This window comes from Durio zibethinus, chromosome 9 (genome assembly GCF_047325235.1).
Source record: "Durio zibethinus cultivar Kanyao isolate XHJ-2024 chromosome 9, ASM4732523v1, whole genome shotgun sequence".
Classification (NCBI taxonomy): domain Eukaryota; kingdom Viridiplantae; phylum Streptophyta; class Magnoliopsida; order Malvales; family Malvaceae; genus Durio; species Durio zibethinus.
The window spans coordinates 25,194,681-25,201,808 of record NC_143170.1 but is presented as its reverse complement, the minus strand read 5'-3'; the positions used below and the strand labels follow the sequence as shown (position 1 = coordinate 25,201,808).

The following is a 7,128-nucleotide window of genomic DNA, read 5'->3' as shown; positions in this document are numbered from 1 at the left end:
TTTCAAATCAATAGACAGAAATTTTCATTGATTAGCTATCAATAATAGGAAATTCAACCATATATAATATAAGACAACAAAACTTTCCTCTCGGCAGTTTCTCTTCTCATGTGCATTAAAATACCATCCAACCAAATAGGCCAACCTTTCTAATTTGTTCTCAGGTACATCTGATGTCCCAGATCATGACATGAATCCGGAAAAAGCAAATTAATGCCATTTTTGGTGACATGCAGTACAGATGGAAAGTGAAAGGAAAAATAGTATGGTTATTGTGGTCTACTTCTTATGATGTTGATCTTCTCACAGCTTTCATCTTTTTCCTCCCTGAAAAACACAGAAATTACAGGTAAATTGTCAAAGAGACAGCACCAAGCCCTTCGATCTTGCAAGCCTGTAACAGAGTTTTCTGTATATAGGTATAAGGTATTGCTTTGCAATTGATTATGCATCGTTTATCACTTTGGTCATTTAAAAGTTCCTACTTCAAATGATCACTTCCAAAAAATCAGATACATATTGTTCAATCCATAGAACAGAAACAGATATCTTCACCATATTGACAAATCCTCAGCTTTGATTATGTTACAGGGAAGTAAAATAAAAAAATGCTCGCATCTCATTTCAGTTACCCAAAGCAAAGTCACAAGAAGTAAAAAGCAGGTTTTAACAAATAAATAGAGTTACAATTTACAAACATCTACAAAGTTTTTCACATTAAATATAGCTAATGATTGGTTATTCATGGCAATTGCTGTCAGATGCATCCTTCTGTAAATGAAAAATTCTATGCTGAAAGATAACTGAAGTCATAAATCCATGAAGTAAGCAATGCATAATATACTTTTGCAATCAATTGTGGATAAAGAATAATGCAACCTAATAAAACAATAATGAAATGTGCAAATTTGTTAGGATGCGAAGTGCAACATCACAAAATGTTATCATCCAAATCCATCTACATGCTTGCAACCAAAGAGTCAACAGAATCAGACATACATGGAAGTGATAGTTGCCACAATCTTCTAAATTCTAGAGAATATTGATTGGAAAGAAACTCTTTCCAAACATGTCCCATCAACAGTATCACAAAAGATAGTTTGCTTATTGCCTGAGGCTCATATATTTGCAGGAAATTCGAGAACAGGTGTCCTCTATTTTTGAGATATGATATAAAAAGGCTAAACCAAGACATTGAACCTCATTGAAAAATGACACTGTGCCAAAGCAACAGTACAGATTGAAGCCTAATGAAAATTTCTTCAAGTTCTGGTGCTAGAAAAGCCAATTGAATTATTACATGCAAGAAAGCATGATGTATTCATACTGTACACAGAAATAAAATAGCACAGTAGAAAATTTCCTCGACAAATACCATCTGAATGTCGATATGAGAATGAATTATAAAATTGACCTAAAATTTTCATTGAGAAGTTATTTTCCCTCCTAATGTATTTTAAGCTAAAGGAAGTTATGGTGGGTTCCTTGACTCACTGAAGGCAAAGCTATACACTCCTAGACATTTAACACCATTGGGAGGCTGGGTTAAGTTGACAAGATTCATATGTAACCTTCCTACAAGTTTATCCATATCATATCAACCAAATGTTATCCCTGTTTTCAAACTTACCAACCCTGATGTATTTATTGATCTTAGAAATATATTTCTTCTTTCTAGATTTTTGTTAAGACATAAATATCTCCCCTAATAAATTATGTATACTCTGTTTTGGTTCTTTTGTGAAATTTTCACTTTATTAATACGGAAAATTAACAATCTTTTATTTCTTTTCTATTTCAAATTTTGTTCTCTGCAAGCTCTTAAAACTGACCAAAATATTAGCATACTATATGAACCAAGTAGAGAATAAATCCTTTATCTTCTCCTGCTAAGTATTTTCACGTTTCTACTAGAAGCTTGCACATTAAACTGTAGGGGAAGGAACTTGAATGCCCATGGCTTACAACTTTGCCATGAACAATAGAGCTACGTAAAACACAATCCAGATTAGATTGTCATTAATGCAATAATACAACGAGTTTAAAATCTACTAATCTTGCAAGAAGTCCTCAACTGAATAAATATGATGATATATCATATATGTAAAAACAATAACAAAAAAAGAAGCAGCAGTTAGTTGCAAACTGAGAAGTTAAGCTTTTTAGCTTAAAGAATCTTTCTTCTTATTTTTTTGGCTGGGTGCGAAATGGGGGTAGATGGTGGTTTGGGGGTGGGGGAATGGAGATGGTAGGCCATTGCTAATGTCTTAAAAATATTATCCTAGTAATTGATAAACATGAGAGAATTGACAATTGGCTGAAAGAAACTTTGTGAGTATTGAAAACAAAGTAAAATGCACTGGAACTTGAAATTATTGAACTATGCATGTTCTACATGACGCCTTTTGACAAACCTGATGGTAACCAAATAGAATAATGACTCTCGAACCCAACAAGGAAAAAGAAAAAAGACAAGGAAAAAAAGACCCAAAACAATGAAACATGATAAAACTAAAAAGGCCGAGAAATCTCCTGACCTCCTCCTATAATGTTATCTCTGGATCTAAATTAAAACATGAAATTTCCCCCAAAAGGAAGGCAGAGATTATCCACTCTCCAGAAACCTTTCTCCTTGAAGGACACAGCTGTAAGTTCCAGCAGAAAAGGACTTCATACAGCAGATACTGTGACCAAAACTGCATGCACATTTCAGCATCCCATCACGGCACAGTTATACACAAAACTGCCAGAGGGCTTTCTCGCAAGCAAGTTCCATTCTGGTGGGCCCTCATTTGGAACCCAAGAGTTTAGCTCGATCATCCCTTCACTTAAAGCCCTAGGTCCGCCAATAACAATTAGCCGATCCCCACAAGCCCGAAAGGCTAACCCCCAGCCGTTCATTGAGACTGCTCGCTCAGGTAATTGCCCTAGCGTGGCCCACAAATTCTTCTTTTTGTCATATTTCCTCAATTCTTTTTGTGCATAATCAGCTGCATACAGCTCATTATTTACAGCTGCCACTAGAGGAGGTGCCTCAGCAGCAGCAGGTGCTTCAGTTGCTCCAGCCCCCCCATTTCGTGCAGGGAACATGTTAGGTATCTCCTGCCACGTCTTCGTCTTCAAATCATACACCTCCCCACATGTCAGTGTTTTTGAATTCCCAACCCCAATTCCACCAATAACATAAAACTTCCCATCCATAAATACACCAGAACACATTTTTCTTGCTTTATTCATGCTTGGTATGGTCATCCACTTGCCAGTTTCCGAATTATAAAGCTCTGCTGAGCTCAAAATATTTCCACATGGATCACAACCACCAGCAAGAATTGCAATTTCACCCAGACTGGCCGATCCAAACAAGCACCTGGGTGTATTCATCTTCATCCCAGATGACCAGGAGTTCGTTAAAATGCTATATCTATAAATAACATGGGACATTATTTCCTTTCCAAAAACAAGAAGTTCGGTCCCAACTGCCAATGACTCCTTATCAGAACACTTGAAACATTCATTGGAGGTCATTCTGGGCAAATGCATCCATCGGTGACGAATTGGATCAAAAGCCTCCCACTCCAGAAGGATGCAAGAGAAGTAAACCCAATGTTCAACAATTCCCATTTCGCGTCTTAACCTGTACAGCTCACCACTCCTAACGACAGAGCGGAAACCCTTATTCAAAGATGCAATGGCATTGTAATCAGACCTTGAGCAGCGTAGGAGACAGCTAATTGAGATGTCTCGCCCAAGCTGGTGGATCAGTAAACCTAATTCTGAATGATCCCCAGCATGGCAGTGGTTATTTGAGTGGTTAATTTGGGCAAGGGACATATCCTCCGTTTTTTCCTCATTCCCATCACGTTCAAATGGCTTGAGAACTTTTCTTGCCATTTGATCTTCTCCATCTTCCATCTGGCGCTTGCTTCTTGAGAGCTTGATTACATGAAAAGTATTATAAATCCACTTGCTCTCTTGCTCGCAGGGGCTTGGCAAATCCCTTGAGACAAGATATGATGGGCCCTCCAACATGATCTCAGGATTAGATAATCCAAGCATCGGAGACGTTTCCTTTCTTCTTCATCATAGTGAAACGCAAAAATGATCAGTCAATAAGGAAAATGACAAGCCTCAGTTACTGCATGAACAAAGATATACCTATTTAGCTAAACATGCAAAATTTGGAAGAATTATAACATCACCAATTCACATATATAGAATTCCATAAAATCCAAAAAAGAAATGAATGTAAAATCTCTGCAGAAACCAATGGCCGGAAAGCGGATAACACCCTATTCATATAGATGGCAGGGAATTCCAAAAAGAACTCGATTTAAAAGAAAAAGCATGGGACAGTTCTATCAACCTAAAACTAAGCAAAATCAAAACAATGCAACCATTTTCCATAATTACGGATCATAAGCCTTGTTTATCATCAGAAACAACATGCATAGCAAGAACAATCTTGTAACCAAAACCAAGAATTCAAAACAAATAAATAAATAAATAAAACTTACAAACTGGTACTCTTTGCAATGCTGAATAGCCAGAGAAATCCACCCCATTAATGAGCACTGACAATTATCCAAAAATTAGATCTTTTAAATTCACACCTGTAGAGATATAAAAAGATAAAAAAGTGGAAAAAGAAAATAAATTTATCAAGAGTCAATAAAATGCCAAACTTTATAGCAAATCAACAATGAAAACCAAATCTAAATTTGGCTCCAAAAAAGCCAAAAGAAAGATCTACCCCCCACTGAAATCAATGCCATTTGAGAAAAAATTTTCGTCTTTATTTCAAAAAAATGAGAACTACCCAGAAAAGGAAAACCAACAAAAAATAAAACAAATAGAAAAAAATCGTATGCTTTAACAATGGAATTGAGAAAGTTATAAAGAACCCAGAAACCATCATAAAAGGGAAGGAAAAAAACGGCTTACAAATTGGTTAACAAAGGCTGAAGCTTTTAGCTATGGTGCCCTTCAATTATCTCTGAGAATCAAATTAAAAAAAAAAACAAAAGCTCAATTTGCTGCAGATTCTCTCTCTCAGGGGATAGTTTATATTCACTTTGAGAGAAAGCTCATAAAAAAATGGGTTAAGACTTAAAGAGAAGTGGATTTATACAAGTTTGGGAAAAAAGATTAAATTTTCAATAATAATTTTTTTTAACAGAGAGGGAAGAAAAGGGTTCTACGACGGCTAAGGGAGGGAGTCGCCGTTTAGGAATTGCGGCCCCAAGGAAGCGAAACCGCCAAAAAGGTCACGGCTGTTTCTGCACGTGTTTCAACTCAAACCCAGACTCTGGACAAGTCCTCTCTCCGCGTGCGTGGCTTCCTTTGCTTCTTTCATCTTTCTCACTTTTTTTTTTTTTTTTGTCATTTTAATTTTAATTTTTTTTGTTAATATCATTAATTATCTTAATTTATAATAAAATATTTAATATTATATTTAAATTTTAAAAATTTTTAGTATGATATTTAAATTATAAATTTATTAATTAATTTGATATTTGAAAGATGTTTTTGATTATTTTTAAAATCTATATATTATATTAAATATTTATATAATTTTGATATCAATTATGACTTTAAATTTTTTTATTTTTTAAAAATAGATTTAATCATTCATGTATTTATTTGATATCAAATATATATAAAATATAAAAATTATTATTTTATAATTTATGTTGATACATCAAGCATAAAATATATTTTTTTTTAGTTTTTATCAAATACATATATAATTTTTATTAAAATTTTAAATTATATTATTTTTATCTTATTTTTATTTTATTATCATATCATATTTAAAAATTATCATATCTATTTAAAAGTGAATTGGGTAAAAAAATTATTGGACTTTTTTTTTTTTAATTTTTAGCATGGTTAAATCAATGAAGGAATGAACATACTTACATTACATACATGGTCATCAATTATGATGTCCAGCCATAGTTCAAAGGTCTCATGACAAAAGCAGATTTCATTACACCTCATTGTACGATGATTATATAGTTTTGGAGATTAAATACATGAACATATATATATATATATGAATATTAATATTTTGGTATGCAAATTAGTTATTATGAACCTAAATTAAAATTTGATTTTACTTTATATTTTGGTGTGTATGTTTATAATTTTAATTTAGGTTCATAATAACTAATTTGCATACCCATAAGAGATTTGTTAGAGATTTATCAGATATTACTTGATAGACAAAAATACTTGCAAAAGAAGAATTTTAAGAAAAAAAAGATTCTTAATAGGTAAGTTTGACTTACAAGAGAAGAATTCTAAAAGTAAAGGAATTCTTAATAGACAAGTTTGATTGACAAGAAAAGAATTCTAAGAGGAGAGAGATTCTTAATGGGCAAGTTTGTATGATTATAAATAGGTGAAGTCTATACAGGGTTAGGTATGAGAAAAAGATGTAAGAGAGTTATAGGGTTTTGTGGGATAGACACCCCATAAGAATATTGGGGCTCTACGTCTTATGGGTGTGTATGTTTGTTTGTGAGTGGACTAGAGAAGATTGAGAGGGTCCACATAGGTATGGTGTATGGGAGCATATGGGTATATGTTTGGTTATGTTGAAAGGGTGCACAAGGGTTTGAGTTTGTGTTTGTTTGGGTTGAGAATACTTCATAGGACTAGAAGAGATTGAGAGTGTCTTATGAGTATTGATTGTTGAGTGGGATTGATGATATGATGTATGTTTGTAATTCTCTACAACTAGTGGATCTTGTTTCTCATCCGTGAATGTAGGTCAGTTGGACCGAACCACGTTAAATTATTGTCTCTTGTGTGTTTGGTTTATTGTTTGATTTCGCTTCCGTTGATGTGATTGGATTGGAGGCTTTTAGCACAACATTTTGGTATGCAAATTAGTTATTATGAACCTAAATTAAAATTTGATTTTACTTTATATTTACATAAAAAATTAAATTCATAAGTAAGCTTAATTAATATTGAATAAAGGAAAATTTTATTTTATTTAATGATCTTTTTCATGTCAATGTTATTAGGGATGATGTTTCGACTTTCAATTATTTTATTTTATCATAATATAATTGTATATATTATTTGTCATTTTCATAACGATTGATTAAAAATATTTTT

General features: G+C 33.2%; 1 pseudogene across 7 annotated transcripts; it reads right to left on the bottom strand.

Annotated features, from left to right (window-relative positions):
- Window positions 1-5,360, bottom strand: LOC111312425 (F-box/kelch-repeat protein At1g74510 pseudogene; annotated as a pseudogene). Of its 7 annotated transcripts, XR_016345217.1 has the most exons (4): window positions 4,942-5,360; window positions 4,515-4,610; window positions 2,538-4,072; window positions 1-327 (listed from the first exon to the last, which is right to left on the bottom strand). The product of XR_016345217.1 is annotated as an F-box/kelch-repeat protein At1g74510 pseudogene, transcript variant X7 (transcript). The 7 variants fall into 7 exon arrangements; XR_016345212.1 differs by lacking the exon at window positions 1-327 and having other exon boundaries at window positions 2,339-4,135; XR_016345211.1 differs by lacking the exon at window positions 1-327 and having other exon boundaries at window positions 2,339-4,075.
- Window positions 5,361-7,128: the final 1,768 nt, after the last annotated feature.